The sequence below is a fragment of the Phascolarctos cinereus genome, unplaced genomic scaffold (assembly GCF_003287225.1).
Source record: "Phascolarctos cinereus isolate Bilbo 61053 unplaced genomic scaffold, phaCin_HiC Scaffold_2;HRSCAF=192, whole genome shotgun sequence".
NCBI classification, from domain to species: domain Eukaryota; kingdom Metazoa; phylum Chordata; class Mammalia; order Diprotodontia; family Phascolarctidae; genus Phascolarctos; species Phascolarctos cinereus.
Window position 1 is genome coordinate 352,275,607 of NW_027555625.1, and position 18,305 is coordinate 352,293,911.

Here is an 18,305-nt window from a genome sequence, read left to right on the forward strand (position 1 = left end):
CAGATTCAACAAACATGTATTCTGTGCCTACTGTGTACAACAAACAAGGTATCTATTAAGGACCTACTGCGTATCAAGTGCTGTGCTATGCACCAGGGACATACAGGAGAAAAGGCAACACTCTTTACTCTCAAGGAATTTACATTGTATTGGGAAAGTAACATGTGCACATTTAAGTAAATACAAAATAACAGCGGAGGTCATAAGAAAAGTCTCATGTAGGAGGTGCCACATAATCTGAACTTCAAAAGAAGTTAAGGATTTTAAGAAGTCGAGGTGGGGCTGCATTCCAGGGATGGAATAATAATAATAATAATAATAATAATAATAATAATAACAGTAACAATAATAATAATAATAGCAACTAACATTTATATAGTTCTTGGGCAGCTAGGTGGCCCAGAGGATAGAGAGCTGGGCCTGAGGGCAAGAAGACTCCCTTCCTAAATTCAAATCTGGCTTTAGACACTTGTTAGCTGTATGACCCCAGGCAAATCTCTTGCCGCTGTTTGCCTTAGTTTCCTCATCTGTAAAATAATCTGGAGAAAGAAATGGTAAACCATTTTAGTATCTTTGTCAAGAAAACCTCAAATGAGGTCATGAAGAGTCAGACTCGACTGAAATTACTGAACACCGTATAGTGCTTACTATATGCCAGGCACTGTGGTAAGTGATTTACATTTATCATCTTATTTGATCCTCACAACAACCCTGGGAGTTAGATACTATTATATCCATTTTACAGATGGGGGAACTGAGGCAAATAGATGTGAAGTGACTTGCCCAGGGTCACACGGTTAACAGCTGTCTGATTCAAACTCAGGTCTTCTGACTAGGCCCAGCACTCTATCCACTGCAATGCTATAATTTGGTCAAAGGAGATGGGAAAGAGAATGGTGTGCACCCTGTTTGGCTGTTTCAGTCTTCTGTGTGTCCACTCACTCCACTAAGAACCTTGTTTTTTTATTTCACTGAACAAATGAACCCATTCCTCAACAGCTACTTCTCCAGACATCTTTCCCCTGTCTCCTGTCACACATGAAGAGGTGAACCCTTCTCCCTTTCCATCCCATTCTTTTTTCTCCATCAGATTTCCCCTCTATTATCAACACTCTCTATTTAATCTTCAACTTTTCTCTGTCTACTGACAGCTTTCCTAATGCCAACAAACAGACCCATCTCTCTCCTAACCTCTCATGTCATCCATCCCTCCCCATTATAATCATTCTCTCTCTCTCTTCCCTTTCTGGGCTAACATCCTTGAGAAAGTTCTCTACAATTGATGCCTCTATTTCCTTTCCTCTCACTTTCTTCTACTTTTTTTTAAGAAGTCATGATTATTTAAATAGTTGCCAAAACAAAACAAAAAACCCCAAATTAAACAAGTTTATGGACCTCAGGTTAAGAAACCCTGCTTGAGAGACATTTTATTCTCATCCCATCGCTCTCCTAGAGAGCAGGAGACCTCTGTGAGGACAGGAGCCAGGTATTATTTAAACTTTATTTTTCTTCTCCTATTTCCAGCATAGTGCTCAAAAAATATCTCCTTAAATTATTTATTAGAATTCATTTGAAAAAATTGAGTTCCAAATTCTCTCCCTCCCTTCCCTTTTCTCCCCCCCCCATTAAAAGGCAAGAAATGTCATGTCAATTATACATGTTTCACTCTCTTCTTAACTCTCTGCAATCTGGCTTCTAACCTCATCATTCAACCAAAATGCCTTTCTCCAAAGATACCAATGACCTCTTAATTGACAAATGTAACAATCTTCATCCTCCCTGACTTCTCTGAAGCCTTTGATACTGTCTTTCACCCTCTTCTCCTGCATATTCTCCTCTCTCTAGGTTTTCGTGGCAAGACTCTTTCCTGGTTCTCCTTCCGCCTGTCTGACTGGTCCTTGTAAGATTTTTCAGAGTTGCTAGTTAGTAGCACTCAGTCGGAAATTATCATGAATTGTTTTGTCTTTCCCGGATAAGTCTTTTTTCCACCCTTAGACCAAGAGTTCTCTGGAGGGCAGGGTTTGCCTGTGATTACTCCTTTTTTGTCACCCCTGTACATTTGAACTGAACACAGGACCAGCATCCAGGGGCTTAGGGCACATTCTTCACTCCTTTTCTCTCCAATGGAAGGGCAGAAGACAGAAAGGATTGGTCCAGGGCCCACTGCCTTGTTCTTGAGTCTCCTCTCCCCTTTGCCTAAACCTTGGCTTCAGTCACAGGCTTCAACACAGTCTCATAACTTACCAGATCATCAGCTTCAGAGGCCTAGACAATGGTCTTGGCTCTCAGGCAGCCCAATAAGTTCCCTCCCAGTCTTTTTTTCTGGAGGGTCTTGCTTATGATAGAGGTTATTTTTGGCTAAGCTGGGCCATCCTTCCTATTTGGCAGAGTTAGGCAACAGAGGTCCAGCAAGGACTTCCTTAGAGTGGATCATCGAGACCTGTATGCTTGTCAATTTATCTTCACTTTCATCTATCTGGAAGTGCCATGAATCAGAAGTAGGGAATTCTGCTTTTTCCAACTTTTTGCCAAAACATTCTTGTCTTGGTGTGGGTAGGGGAACTGCATAATTATTCTTCTTCCTCTGGAAAAAAAATGGTTTTCAAATTCTAGCTTTGTTACCCGTGTGACCCTGGGCAAGTCACTTAATCGCTGGGCCTCAGTTTCTTCATCTGTAAAATGGGGCTAATAATAGCAACTATCTCCCGGGGCTGTGTGAGGATCAAACGAGATAATTATAAAGCTTTCAGCCGGTTCCTGGCACACAGTAAGTGCTATATAAGTATTAGCCACTTTATTATTTGTAAAAAGAGAGGGCTAGTAAACTCCTTTTCAGTTCCAAAACTAAGTCTAAAATCTAAGTCTAAAACAAATTTAGAGCTAGAAGTTGATGAAGATGGAAAAGCAGAAGATAGAGTAGGCAAGAGGAGGGGGGGAATGGGCTTTACTTCGTATAATCTTTCAGACTCAGTTTCCTCATTTGTAAAATGAGGGAGTTGGGCTAGATAATGGCCAAGGTTAGTCTACTTTGCTAATACCCCATAAAAGGAGAAGGAGGAGAGAGAAAGAATAAGAAGAGGAGAGGGAAGAGGAAGGGAGAAGAGAGGGAAGAGGATGAAAAAGAGAAGGGAGTCGAGGAGGAGGAGAAAGGGAAGGGGGGAGGAGGGAAAAGAGGAAGAAGGAGGCGGGGAGGAGCCGGGCGGATGTTGGCTGCATAGTTGGGGGAGGGCGGGGAAATGGGAGGGCGGGCGAACTAGCCGGGGTGGTGTGTGTGTTTGTGAGTGTGTCTGTGTGTGTGAGTGTGTGTGTTTGTGTTTGTGTGTGTGTGTGTGCGCGCGCCTGTGAGCGTGTAGGGCAGTGTGAGTCCGGGTCGCCTGGGAGGAGGAGGAGGAGCCGGACGCGCTGGAGGGATCCGGAGGCCCCGCGCCCGGAGTTGCGCCCCCCCCTCGCCCGCCGGGGCCGCGGTAACCCCAGCCCAGAGCGCTGCAGGCGGCTGGGGGGTGGCTCTCCGGGCCGCCCCTCCCTCCTGCCCTCCCCGGCCGGACCCTGCGCCCCCAGCGCGGCCCAGCCCCCGCCCGGCCCCGGATCCGGCGGGAGGAGGAGGAGGAGGAGGAGGAGGCGGAGGGAGGAGGGCAGGCTAGCCGGACTCCGCAGCTGTAACAGCGGCTGCCACAGCTGGATCCCCGGCCCGGCCAATCCCGGCTGCGGCAGCGGCGGCGGCAGCGTCCGGGGCCCGGGAGGGAGGGAGGAGGGAGGGGAGGCGCGGCGCCCCCCGCCCCCAGCCCCCCTGCCCCGGAGCGGACTGGCATGCAGAGCGGGAGGCGGCCCCGGCCCGGCTAGGCCCGCGCCCCGCCAACGGCAGAGACCCCCCCCTCCACCCGGGGCCTGGCCAGGCCCGGCTCTCCGCAGGTAAGCCCGCATCCCGGCCCAGCCGGCGGCTCCCGGGGTCGGGAAACCTTTCCTGCGCCCCCAGAACCAGGAGAGCGGGGGCGCACGGCGCGGGGGCGGGGGCCCGGCCTGGTGCGCCCGGGCGCAGGACCTGCGGCACTGCGCGGCGAGGGCGCGGGCGCTTTGTTCCACGGGGTTGCGCCCCGGGACGTGGCTTTTTGTGTTTCCTTTTGTGCAAAAAAAAAAAAAAAAAGGAAGCGGGGCCGGGCTGGCTGCCCTCCCGCCTCTGCCCGCCTCTCCTCCCCGACCTTCTCTCCTCTCCCCGCCACCGCCGCCGTATCCTGCGATTAGCGAACAGGAAGCTGTTGGCCGCCCCAAGCTAGCCGGGCCCCGGAGCCCAGACTTGCGAGCGCAAGGCTCCCGCCGCCCTCGGCCCGGCTGGCGGGGGGGCGTGGCGGGGCTAGCCTTGGCTGGGGGGCCGGGAGCGAGCCGGAGCCGGCCGGCGTGCCACCCACAGGAGGAAGGGACCCGTGCGCACACACGTTGGGGCGCCCACCTGGAGAGGCTTGGGGCTCCCGGGGAGCTGGGCCAGACTGGATTAGGAAGGACCCTAGGGTAGCCTCTGCTTGGACTTCAGGGAGATTTACTCCACGACATCCCTAGGCCGGGCTGGTCCGTGGCTTGTTTCTGTTCCGAATGATTTCAGGAGTCAGATTTTGCTGGACAGCCTTGGGTGCTGGTTCCCTCTCCGGTGTCTCTTCTGTGTGACCTTGGGCAAATCGATTCACTTGTCTAAGTCTGTAAGATTCAATTCTGCAAGTGTTAAGAGCTTGTTGTGGGCAGGACCCTGAAGTTGGCACTCTGAATACAAAGATAAAAGCCTGGCACTCCCTTCTCTCAGGAAGCTTACAGTCTAACAGAGGGAAAGACTTGCTTGCAAATAATCAATCCAAGAGAGAATGTGACAGGGCTTTCCAGTCTAAAAGGCAGAAATTGGAAGAGGGAGAGATGACTTTTAGCTGAGAGTGGAGACAGGCTTCATGGAGGAGACAGTAAGTAGCTGGAATGTTAACTGCAGAGGTCAGATTCCAGGGTGGGTAGATTGGGGCTGGACTGTGGAGGCCCTTGACTGGCAGGATCTTTATTTACTAGGCAGTGGGGAGATGCTGAGGATTCACTGCCTTGCCTCCTATTGTGAGGATTTAATGAGGGAATAGAAGGGAAAGTGCTTTGGAAGCTACAAAATATCTTATACCTGCTAGGATTGATTATTTTTGTGGTTAATGTGTTCACTTGCAACATGACCTTGGCTGAGTAACTACCTTTCTCCACTTCAGTTTCCTCATCTATCAGCTGGGGATAAATGGTATCTATTATTATTATATGGGTGGAGGGGGATAGGCTGGAAACAGTCCTTGTCGAGGAATTAAGAAACTTTAGTTTTCTTCCCAGCTGTAACCTTGTGCAAGTCACATCTCTCTGTGCTAGTTTCCCTAGCTCTAAAAGGAGAATTATCCTTTAGGTTATGAGAGCCATCGGTTGACATGTTTTGGATGAAGGATTGAGGAGACCTGGCTTCAAATCCTGCCTCTTGACACGTGCTCGTTGGGTGATCACAAAGCTTCACTTCTTACTGCCTCAGGCAACTGTCTTAAACTGTAAGTTACCAAGGAGTTGCCAGGTTGCCCGCTGATGAGAGGGTTGGTTGTGTGTGGGTGTGTGTATTTGGGAAAGACATGAATAACTTGGTGGTTCTTAAGGTACCTAGGCTTTCTGAACTCTTTCTTTTGCCGTGCCAGCTGGTCTCAGACTGTAAGCTCCATGAGGGACTCATTTAAGTTCATATCTCAGCACAGACCACAGGGTTCTTTTCACTTAACAGGTTTTGGGGTTTGTTGTTGTTGTTGTTGTTTTTGTGAGGCAATTGGGGTTAAGTGACTTTGCCAAGAGTCATGCAGCTAGTGAGTGTTATGCGTCTGAGGCCAGATTTGAACTTAGGTCCTCCTGACTCCAGGGCCAGTGCTCTATCCACTGTGCCGCCTAGCTGCCCCCATATGGCAGGTTTTTAATACTTGTTCGATTTTGAATTTTGAATTTATAAAGCCACTAACTGGTCTTCTGAGGGGAACTTTGGGTCTGGACAGCCCCAGAGAAGAGTTTGGAGATTCTCAGCTTCTGCTGATCTCTAAGTCCCATCAAGTTTGTCTTTGAAACCTGGGAAATTTCACCTGCTCACCCTCACCCTTTGGGTAATCCATAGTGTGTTAAGGGTCACAAAGCACTTTCTTCACAACAGTGCTTTAAGCAAACATCAGCCTAATTTCACAGATAAGAAAACTGAGGCTTAGAAAGGGGAAATGGCTTGTCCATGACTGTGTGCTGGGCTGCCTTCGATACATTGAGTCTGTGTGTCTGGTCCTGTGCTCAGCTCTGACCAGGGGAGAGATCAGAGGAAGAGACATGAGCTGTGCCCCTGGGCATTCTGTCTGAGACTGCCATTGTAAACAATATATGATGCAAGATCATATGTAAAATGGGGCTTCACAACAGCAAGTGCTTTTGGTCGGAGGGGAGAGGTCAGCATAAGTTGTCATAGTCTAGAAGGGCTTCCTGGAGAAGGTAGGCCTTAATAACAAGAATCGCTGGCATTTGTATAGAGGGCTTTACAATTTGCGAGGTGCCTTATAAATATATTATATCATATTGGCCTCACAACAACCTTGGGAGGCAGGTAGAAGCTGGGCCTCTGAAGAGTTGGGCCAGTGTTTGTTTCTAGTTCCATTCGTTTCCCAAATATTTTCCTACCCATTACTTCACTTGATCTTTAGCATAAGTGGGGTTTGGGGCAGGGTTTGTTACCACCTCCTTTTTGCAGGTGAGGAAACAAGTCCAGAGTGTTTGGGTGAGCTGTATACTGCCTGAAAGAGGCCTGCCGCTGTTTGGAGAGAGTGTCCCTTGATTCTAGGGTGGCCCAGGGTGTAGACTAATTTTAAGAGGATAACTTTTTAGTGTGTTTGGTTTTGTCACCTCTGACACCCACGGAAAAATCAGTGTTGGGTAGAACTTGAGTGTCTCTGGGGGTCTCTTTTTTTTCTCTTCTCCCCTTCCTTCAGGGGGCCAATGAGGGAGGCCTGTCATCTAGACAGGCTTTTTGTATGGTTTTTTTCTCAGTCTTCCCTGCCCAGACCTCCCTTGCAGCTTTTGAACGCTGATCACCCTCTCTTTCTGGATTCAGTCTTAATTAGTTTTTTCCTCATCTTCTCTGGGCCCCCATAATGTGGGTATCCTCTAAGGTGCTGTCCATAAACTCTTTTCTTCTCTCTAGTCTTCCTTGGCAGCCTGCTCTAATTTGGTTCAATGAACAACCTGCTGTTCCTCAGATACAACACTCCATCTCTTTTCTCTATGTCTTGGCACTGGCTGGATCCTCCTCCATGCCTGGAATTCTCTCTCCCCTCATTTCTGCCACATAGAATCCCACTGCCTTTCATTAAGACTCAGTTCTAACGCTACCTGCAGGAGGCCTTTCTTAGTCCCCTCCCCCCAGTTGCTAGACCCTTGCCACTAAAGTTATGCATCTCCTAGGTACCTATTTATTTGCAAGTTGTCTGTTTATAAGAATGTGAGTTCCTTTGAGGGCAGCAACTATTTTTACCTCTCTGTATCTACAATGCTTAGTATAGGGCCTGCCGTATAGTGAGGGATTAATGATTACTTATCTTTTTTTAATATTCAGAATTTTTATTTTATATCTTTTGCTTTTTTATCACCTTCATTTCCAAATATATCTCCTATCCCTTGGGAGCCAGCCCTTGTAACAATACTAACTTATCAACTGAGTCTGACACTCATATGAAGTGTACCACACCCATAGTCTACCACCATTGCACAGATCAATATATATTTATTAAATGTCCACTCAAAGCAGAGGACTGTGCAGAGTACTAAGGAAGATACAAAATTTGGAAAAGACAGTCTTTATTCTCATGGAGGTGACAATCTAAGGGTGATAAGGCACAAATGCAGGTAATTATATACATGGTAATATGTATGAGAGGCGAAAGATGAAGGAAATTTCCTGCCATCTGAAGTCCAACATGTGCAGTCATCTTCTACCACCCTGTAAGCCACATCTCCTAAAGGGCATCTTCGCCTTGGACACCCACTGGCACTTCAAACTCAACAGGTCCCCAAATGCACTCATCTTCCCTCCCTTATTTATCCCTCCTTCTAGTTTCCTCATTCTTGGGTGACGCTACCATCCGCCTGTCACCCGGACTTGAAACCTCAGTCATCCTTTGATTCTTCCCTCTATATCGTCTCTGCATCCAGTTACTCACCAAGCCCTATGCTTCCATAGCCTCTCATCCATCCCCTTCTCTCGAATTACCACAAGTCAGTATCTCATCATCTCTCACCTGGACTTTGTTATAATATCCTCCTCACTGGTTTCCCTGGCCTTGTCTAACATTTTGCACAAGACATCTTCCTGAAGTATAACTGGCCAAAGTCATTCAGTGGCTCCCTATTGTCAGTAGGAGAAAATTACCATTTTCTTCTCCGTTTGGCAGTTAGGGCCCTCGCCCACTGAACTAGTCTCTCTCAATATGTCATAATACAGGCCTGGTTTCTGTGACTTGGCTCTATGCATCAAATAAAATGTCATACTACATCTTCTCTCCCCTCCCCCCCCAAGTCCTGTCTGTCTTTCGGAGCCTAACTCAGGTGCTGTTTCTTTTCATTTTCCTTGATTTCTAGTGTAGAGGAATTTTTTCCATTTTCTAGAACTTATGATCTATACCACTCTGTAAAGTGTGGAGTGTCAGAATATTTTAGAGTAGCCCAGTATTTTATATTGTTATCTTTGTAATATAATTTCAAAACCTTAGAGATGGAAAGGATTGTCTATTTCAAATCCAGCATTTTAGAAGGGGAAACATGCCCAGGGAAACAGAAGAGACTTGACCGAAATCATAGAGCAAGTCAGAAATTGAAATCAAGTATCTCGACTCTCAGTTCAGGCCTCCTTCTTTTGGCCAATGCTATCATTTATTATTATTTTTTAAATTGACATTTATTTTCTCTCTGTCCCACTTCTCCCACCCTGCATAGTCAAATAAAGCAAATTCCTCTCATTGACCGTGTCAAAAAATCTAGATGAAGGTCTGCTTTCTTTCTCTCCCACCTCCCTTTCCCCATACTTCCCAATTGTGAGAAAGCAAGAAAAGCAAAATCCCTATTACAAACATGTAGAGTCAAGCAAAACAAGTTCCTTAATTGGCCGTGTCCAAAAAAAAATATGTCTGATTCTTCATATTGAGTCCATCACCTCTCTTTTTAGGAGGTGGGTAGCATTCCTCATGGGGCCTCTGGAATTGTGATTTGTCAGTGCATTGATCAGAGGTCTAAGGTCTTTCCAGGTTGTTTCCTATATACTATTACTATTGTGTTAATAGTTGTGTTTCTGCTCAATTCACTCCAAATGAGTTGTGGAAGTCTTTGTTTTTTCTAAAAGTGTCCATTTTGTTATTTTTTAATGGTGAAATAATATTCTATGACATTTATATACCATAATTTATTCAGCCATTTCCCAAATAGGTATCTTCCCCTCAGTTTCCCGTTTTTGGCTCCTGTGAAAAGAGCTGCTGTAAATATTTCTGTACATGAGTTCTGTTGCTCATGTCTTTGATCCCTTGTAGTTATAGGCCTCACAGTAGTAACTTTGAGTCAAAAAGTATAGACAGTTTAGTGGCTTTAAGGGTCTGTGTTGCTTTTCAACATACAACTATAAATACTTCAGTGATCCATGTTGTCATTGGTATGGAATTCCCTGCAGATAATAACCCATCTATGATGTATCTTTTTGTCCCGTGTGATTCTTGTCCGTGTCTTCTCATCAGTCCCCCATCTAATGTGCTGTAGGCCTCCCTCAGGGTCAGAGTTTCTTAATTATTTTTATGTCATGTACCCCTTTGGTGGGCTGGGGAAGCCTACATATGGACTCCTTAGAATAATGTTTTTAAAGGCATAAAACAAAATACATAGGATTGTAAAAGAAACCAATTGTATTGAAATAAAGTTGTCAAAATACTTAAAAAACTGCACAAGTTCAGGGACCCCGGTCTAGGTATTTTAACTTTTGGTAAGTATTGATGCAGCCCTTAGGATGTCCTTTTATAGATCCTGCAGTGCAATAGGCTCACCAGGCCTTTTTGGACTAAACATTTCCTGGATGATTTATTTTATATTGCTGGTTTCAGTTCGAGTCATTGTTGATAATAAGTGGCAGCCCACTTCGTGTCCCTTCCATGGCCTTTACTTAAGGTCATCAGTAATTTTGAGCCTTTGAAATTATGGTGTTCCATGATTCACCTCCACATAGTATCAGCAAAAGAACATTAGTGTTAAAGAAAAGATGGGCTTTTTTTTTTTTTTGGACAGGGAGCAGCTTGGAATTATTAAAAGTGCCGTGTAATTTCCCAAATGCAGTCCAGCCTTCTGTCATCTCCCTATTTGATTTTGGGCCCAGTTCATGGTCTCTCCACCTTCTGTATCTGCCCAAGGTCTGTGCTCTATTGGACTGACTCAGTGGGCTGCTAATCAAGTTACAAAAATAGACATTCTTCCTCCATTTGGTTTTTTCTGGGTGGATTGTTAGGGCTGTCTCTTTTGAGTAGTCTTGAATCTTGTTTGAGGAGGCTCAGTTAGTATCCAAGCTTTTCATGCAATCTGCACAATGTTATCTCTAAACCCAACTCTTGAATTTTTTTTATAGAAGAAGAAACTGAGACCCCCCCAGAGGTAAAAGTGACTTGCCTCAGGTCACAGGTAGTAAATTGGGGAAAGCAGGATTTGAATTTAGGTCCTCTGAGCCCCTGCCTCTAATCCCCAAAGGTATCTATCTGGCTCTTCTGGAGAACCTCACCTCTTTCATTTGGACTTTTTATTAGGCATCCTCTGTGACTGTAGTAAGCCCTTTTGACCACATAGGTTCCTTTGTTTGGTGTTGAGCTTGATATTTTCAGTCAGAGGATCTCTGAGCCCCCTTATGGAGTACCCTCCGTTATGGAACTTGATACGACTAAGAGATACTGAGTTCTCTCTACCAAGTCAAATGTTTTGTTTAGTTTTTTTTTTTAAAGAAATAATCAAAAACATTGGGATCATGGTTATTATGCTATAGAAAACTTTTTGCAAAAGCTTCTCTGTTCCATTCTCATGTTTTCTTTTGAGTTTCCCCTCTGTGAATATAGCTCGTTCTTGTAAAGATTTTGAGATGAAGGTCTTCATATGGATTAGGCAATGGTGTTTCCTTAATTGTTTTTTTTTTTAAAGTTGTAATAAAAATGCAAAACAGCATGGTATAAATGGGTAGAGAACCAGGCCTAAGGGTCAGGATGACCTAATACCATAGGGTTTATGGTAGGAGAGAGTTTCCTGGGGGCAGGCAATGAGAATTTAAATGACTTGCCCGGGGTCACACTGAAAGTTTGTCAAAAGTGGAATACTGACTGACCCAGGGCATGTCACTTAACCTCTAAATGCCCCCGACTACCCAAATCCTGAAAGTTGTTGAACACCTGCAGGTCTGCTTTGGTAAAGGAAATTTCCATACCTGGAGGTCCCCCCCCCCCGAATCCAGAAATCACAGATCTTGAACCAAAACAGTCTGTTTGGGTTTTTTTCCCCCAGTTTTGTTGAACAACTGTAGATTTGTATTCATAGAGGATGTTTTCTCTCCTGGAGGTCCCCTTGAATCTTGAAATCAAGGATCTGGACCCAAAAAGGTCTTGTGATTTTTTTTTTCTGTCGTTTGTTTCTTACTGTCTTTCAGATTTCTTGAAAATACATCCTTTAGTGTTTTCCAGAGTTGTGTTGCTTATAAGCACAAATTTCTTCTGTATAACTAGGTCTGGTCCAGCCACCCTGGAGATGCTAAGTCTGGTGATTCCATTGCCAAGGATAAGGAAACTAGATTACCATTAGAGACTGGTGAATCTATTCCATTTTTCCTCAGTTTGTTGTCCTCTTTCAAGTTTTCTCTGTAAAATGCTCTCCAGATAATCTGATTGTGTTGATCTTATGCAAATCCAATGACATATTTCCCTTTGCTGTTTGAGGAGATGCTCCTTATATTGTCTTGTGTTGCAAATAAATTTGTATTGTAAATAAGTATGGCCCTTAATTGCCTCAGTGTCTCTTTGCTTAAGGAGATCTGGTATTTCTTTGCTGAGGCAATTTTACAAGTCTTTTGGCCTTCTTATCTGGGTGATTGCTTACATTGATTAAATTCAATGTTTAATGTGGGAAGTTGAGATAACTACTTAACAGCTTTTCCTTTATCCATTTCCTATTTTTCTGTGTAAGTAGCTTTTTTGAATAGGTCAGGTTGAGGCTATTGTGACTTCACTCAGTTTCATTTCATATCTAGAGCCTTTCTTTCAACTTGGTGTCGACCTTTGACCTTTTCTATAGCCAGTTACTAATCTGATAGCCCAGGATGATTCAGAAAGGACTCCTACTTTGGTAACCATTTATATCCTGTTGTTAAGTTTTAATCAATTTCAATTTGTGTACCTGTGTGATTGCTGTCTGACTAGTCACCACATTCCAATGCTCCATTTTAAAGAAAGTATTCAGGATACATAGTTTCAAGGCATATATACACATATGTATATATGTGTATATACACATATGTATATATGTGTATATATACATATGTATATACGTATATACACACATAGACACGTATGTGTATGTTGTTTTTATTTTATTAATATTTCTTCATTTAATGTAAATATTTTAACATTCATTTTTGAAATTTTTGAGTTCCAAATTTTCTTCCCTTCTGCCCCTCTCCCACCCCTTGAGAAGGCAGTTTGATATCCATTATACATGTGAAGTCATGCAAAACATTTCCATATTAGCCATGTTGCAAAAGAAAACACACATACAAACCAGAAAAATAAAGAAAGTAAAAAAAAGCATGCTTCAGTCTACATTCAGAGTTCATCAGTTTTCTCTGTGGAAGTGAATGACATTTTTCTTCATGCGTCTTTTGGAATTGTTATTTGCAAGGCTTTTTTGAATAGGTTTTTCCCCCCATTCTAACTCCCCATCCCACCATTCACCCTGAAGATTCCAAGCATCTATATAAAAGCTGATTTGGTTTGGAGGATCTTGTCACATTTTGGGTTTTTAAAAATCTTTTTTTTTTAAATTTTAGACAAATACTAAAACTTAAATACATAATAAGAAAAGAAAAAGAAACATATTATAAACTTAAATAGAAAATATTTCTTATTGCTTTTTGGGGAAAGATTGAAACCAACGCCTGCCAACACCTTTACTTGCTTCCCCAATAATAACCTGTGAGCCATCCTTCCATTTAATTGAAACTTCCTCTTGTCTCCATTTTATTTGTGAGAATGTCAATATTGATATGATTCACTTCCTCTACTAGTGTGTCAGAATGTTGGTCATAAGACAATAGGATCTCACATTTGGAGTACCAACAGTTAAGTTAATGTTGATAGACAGTCTAAAAATTGTTTGATTCTTAGCACCTTTTGCCCCCTTTCCTCCTGTTTTGTGATTGTCACTCCAGAAGGAGAAGGGAGTGCAAACAGGGTTTGGAGTTGTCATGGTTAAAAAATCTGTGACCTACCAGCCAGCCTTTCTTGGAGAAGAGCCTTTCTTTACTTAGTTGGTAGGTAATGAATAGTAGGCTCAGTCTTCCACCAGGACTCTGCTTAAAACTTTTCCAGTTGGAGAGGGGTGTAAGAAGGGAATAAACATTTATTAACCTGTGATGTGCCTGGTGTTAGGCTAAGTGCTTTACAAACATCCCATTTGATCCTCACAACAATCCTGGGAGGCAGGTATGTAATAGCTTATTATACCCATTTTGCTGATGGGAAAACTGAGGGAGACAGAGGTTAAGTGATTTGCCCAGGGTCACCCAGTTAGTAAGTGTTTGGCATTGGATTAGAGCTCAAGTCTTCCTGACTCCAGGCCCAGCACTCTTTCCACTGTGTCACCTAGCTGCTTCCTCTAAGGGACCTTAGAGATATCTAGTCCAAAATCTTCATTTTATAGGGGATAAAGTTAAGGCTCAGAGATACTATGGCTTGCCTAAAGTCACTCAGGTAACAGGAGATAGAGCCAGGATTTAAACTCAGGTCTTCTGATTCTAAAGCTTAGTGCTCTTTCCAATGTAGTATATTGCATATAGTCTAACCTCCCCCCTTGTAGGCAAGCAGTGCCCTGAGTGTAGGGATCTTGATTAATAAATCATCTTCGTCTTCCATGACATGCAGAGTACAGAACGCAGAGGCAGCTGGTGACACTGTGGATAGAGCTCTGGACCTGGAGCCAGGAAGACGTGTTCAAATTTGGCCTCAGACGTGTCATAACTGTGTGACCCTGGGCAAATCACCTAACCTCTGTTTGCCTCAGTTTCCTCATCTGTAAAATAGCTATAATAATAGCATCTACCTCCCAGAGTTGTTGTGAGGAGCAAAGGACATTTGTAAATCACTTAACATAGTGTCTTATCATATAATAGGCACTTAATAAATCCTTCTTTCCTTCTTTCCTTCTTTCCTTCTTTCCTTCCTTCCTTCCTTCTTTCCTCCCTCCCTCCCTCCCTCCCTCCCTCCCTCCCTCCCGCCTAAGACTCACAGAGGAAAGCAAAAGAGGGCAAACACCAGCTTATATAGCATGTTCCAAAAGTCTGAGGGCAGTTTTCAGCTTTAAAAACCACACTTTAAAACTGCCCTAAGACTTTTGGGACACTGCATAATGCCTATCATATGTGTTACTGGAAAGATCATAAATTTATGTCAGAGGCCATCTGCTGCCACTCCCTAATTTTATAGATGAGGCTACTGGCGGGGGGAGTTAAAGTGACTTCTCGTAATATTACGTAATAGGTAGTATATGTTTGAGCACAATAGGATTTGAATCCAGGTCTCTGACTTTAGGGTCAGTGTGCTTTCTACTGTGCCTTGCTGCTTTCCTGTGTTTGAGCTATCTTGAATGAGCCATAGGATTTATCTTTTTTTTTTTAATGTTTATTGTTATTTTTCTTTTCATATCACTTTCATTTCCAAATCTGCCATCCCCTTCTCTACAAAAAGATCTGTACCATGTAACAAAGAAGATAAAAAGGAAGAAAAAAATTTTTTTTAGTAAAACTAGCCCATCATCTAATCTAATGGTATAGTATAGGCAATATTCTGCACCCATAGTCCCCTACCTCTGTAACAAAGAGAGGAAGGTGTATTTTTTTTTCCTTCACTTTGGGACCAAGCTTGGTCATTATCCTTGTTCCACATTTAGTTTTTTTGTTCTTTTCATTTACATTTTTGTCATTGTATATATTGTTTTCCAGGTTCTGCCTTATATCATTTCGATAGTTCATCCAAGTCTACCTCTAGTTGCCCCGTAGTCTTTCTTAAGGTGCTTGCTGTACCATTTCATCACATTTATGAACCACCATTTGTTTAGCTGTCCCCCAATTAAAGGGCATCTACTTAGTTTTCAGTTTTTTCCTACTGTGTGAGTGCTGCTATAAATATTTTTGGTGTAAATAGAACCTTTCTTTCTATGTTTAACCCTCTTCGAGTATACACCTAGCAGTAAGATCTCTGGGTCAAAGGATATGGGCATTTTAATCACTTCCTTAGAATAAATCCAATTCCTAGGATTTCAGCAAGCAGAAAGGAAGAAGGAAAGGCTTTCCTGGGCTGAGAAAGAGTCTGAGGAAAGGTAATATGAAGATGTGATGCCGGGATTAGCCTGCCCAGTATGGATTATTAGGGGGAGAGAACATTCAACAAACATTTTTTCTATGAAAAATATATTTTATTTTACCCCCAATTACATGTAAAAACAATTTTTTAGCATTTAAAAAAAATATTGAGTTCCAAATTCTCTCCTTCCCTTCCCTCCCTCATCCCTGAGACAGTAACAAATTTTATACAGGTTATACATACGCAGTCTCGCAAAACATATTTCCATATTAGTCATCAATGAGCACTTTTAAAATACCTACTATGTACCCAGCCGTGCACTATATGTTAGACTAGAGCATTCCCAAATTCTAGGTAAGACAAGGACTCTGCGCATATAGTGTTTACAGACAAGGTTAAGACTAGATTTTTTTTTTAACCAACCATTTATTAAGTACCAGGGATCATGTGAAGTGCTGTACAAATAACATGTCATTTGATCTTACAAGAACCCTGGGAAGTAGGTATTATTATTATCCTCATTTTTCACATGAGGAAACTGAGGCAAACAGATAAAGTGACTTGCTCAGGGTCACCTAGCTAATAAGTGTCTGAAATGGATTAGAACTGAAGTCTTTTTGACTCCAGGCCCAGGGCTCCATATATTTCACCACCTAGCAGCCTCTAGATTGTGTCTGTGCCTTGCACATAGTATGTGTGCAAATATATGTTGAATAAATGAATTGTGGATGCCATTGACTTAAATTTTGGCCAAGGAGTCTGGAAGGATTTTTTGTAGGGGGTATTCCTTGTGATCCTGAAGATGTGTCAGATATGTGTGACACCTCGTGTTATAAACAGTCTTAGATGGGCCCAGCCCTGAGTCTGTTCTTAAATGTTCCCGTGGGAAGAAGTACCTACAAACATCCCAACTTACTCTTTCTTCCTTGACTTCTTCCAGAATTGCTGGGACCAGTGCCCAGGTGTGGGAGTCCAGAGCCCTGCAGTCCTTCCAGGAGGATCAAGGTGACCACTCAGGGCCCACCCAGCTTCTCTTCACCTGCTGGCGGCCATGAACGACGTTGCGATTGTTAAGGAGGGCTGGCTGCATAAGCGAGGTCAGTGTCATTTGTGGTCCCCAGCCCGAGGGTCCTGGGAACGCTGCAGTTTGGAATGCTTGGTCTGCTCACCCTATGGGTTGGCCTTGTGATATGGTGATTTAAATTCAGAATATGTGGGTTCAGACCCTGACTTTGCTACTTGGTTACCTGTGTAACTTTGGGCAAACTATTTAATCTCCCCGAGGCTTGGTTTTTTCATCTGTAAAATGAAGGAATTAAACTGGATGATCCCCAAGAGTATTTCTATATCTCTATATTTCCATTTCTGTATCAGTGGCCTTATGATCCTGGCAGGGTGTCCTGGGTGTTTGAAGAAGAGCCAGAAGCACTGGTTGGGGGTGGGTGAGTTCTCAGTATGTTCAGGCCAGAGAAGAAAAATCCCAAAGTACTGATAGAAAATTAGAGAACCCTCTTCCCCTGATTCCCCCAGGGTGTCTTGTCTTTTTTTTTTTAAATTATCACTATTTAAAGTTTTTACATTGCCAAATTTCTCCTTTACCTGTGTGTGTGTGTGTGCGCGCGCGCGCATGAGTGCCTTCCTTTGCCCCTTCTCAGAGAGCCATCCTTTATGATAATTTTCTTAAAGAAAGAAAAAGAGGAATAACAGGGGAGACACCCCCCCCCCCTTCTCTGCAAAGGCGTTTGGGGAGGAGTCTTTTTGGGACCAAGCTTTTTTGTAATTTTGCAACATTCATGTTGTTGTCAACATTCATGCTGCTGTCATCCCATCTGTTGACATTGTCATAGTTGCTGAGTATCCTGGTTTCTTGGCTCTGATTACTTCACTCTGCATCAGTTCATGTAAATCTTTTCTCTGCTTCTGAGAGAAGTTTTTTTGAGCATAGTTTTATTAGGTCTTAGAGCTGATCTGGTGCTGGACTAGGGGAAGGGATTTAGAGAGATTCCAGATACATAGGGCTAAGTGAGGAAGGAAGCTGTGTCTGGAGGCCTGGTCTGAAAGGGAGACAGGACTCGGGGAATAGATCACAACAACAACTGTTGCTGATGTGTACACAGAGCCTAAGCTTTCCTAGAGAGGCGTCACATACGTTATCTCACAACAGTCTTGTGAGAGAAATGCTCCAAATGTGGTGATCCCCATATCACAGACGAGGAACCAGAGGCTGAGAGTCTTTCCTAGGGTCACATAACCAGTAAATGACTGTGGTGAGGTTCCACCTAGGTCTTCTTCTTTTTTTTTTTTTAAACATATTTCCATATTAGTCATGTTGTGAAAGAAGAATCAGAACAAAAGGGACAAACCATGAGAAAGAAAAAAACAAAAAACAACAAAAAAAGAGAAAATAGTATGCTTCGATCTGCATTCAGACTCCATGGTTCTTTCTCTGGATGTAGATAGCATTTTCCATAATGAATCTTTTGGAATTGTCTTAGATCTTTGTATTGCTGAGGAGAGCTAAGTCTATCAGAGTGAATCATTGTACAACGTTGCCATTACTGTGTACAGTGTTCTCCTGGTTCTGTTCACTTCACTCAATATCAGTTCATATAAGTCTTTCCAGGTTTTTCTGAAATCTGCCTGCTCATCATTTCTTGTAGC

General features: G+C 43.4%; 1 protein-coding gene across 1 annotated transcript in view; it reads left to right on the plus strand.

Moving 5' to 3' along the window:
- The first annotated feature begins 3,668 nt into the window (after positions 1-3,668).
- The window catches only part of AKT1 (AKT serine/threonine kinase 1), a 134,528-nt gene continuing 119,891 nt past the window's right edge, over positions 3,669-18,305 (plus strand). The window contains 1 exon segment of the mRNA XM_078150383.1: positions 3,669-3,909. The gene's annotated coding sequence lies outside the window, so the exon portion shown is untranslated.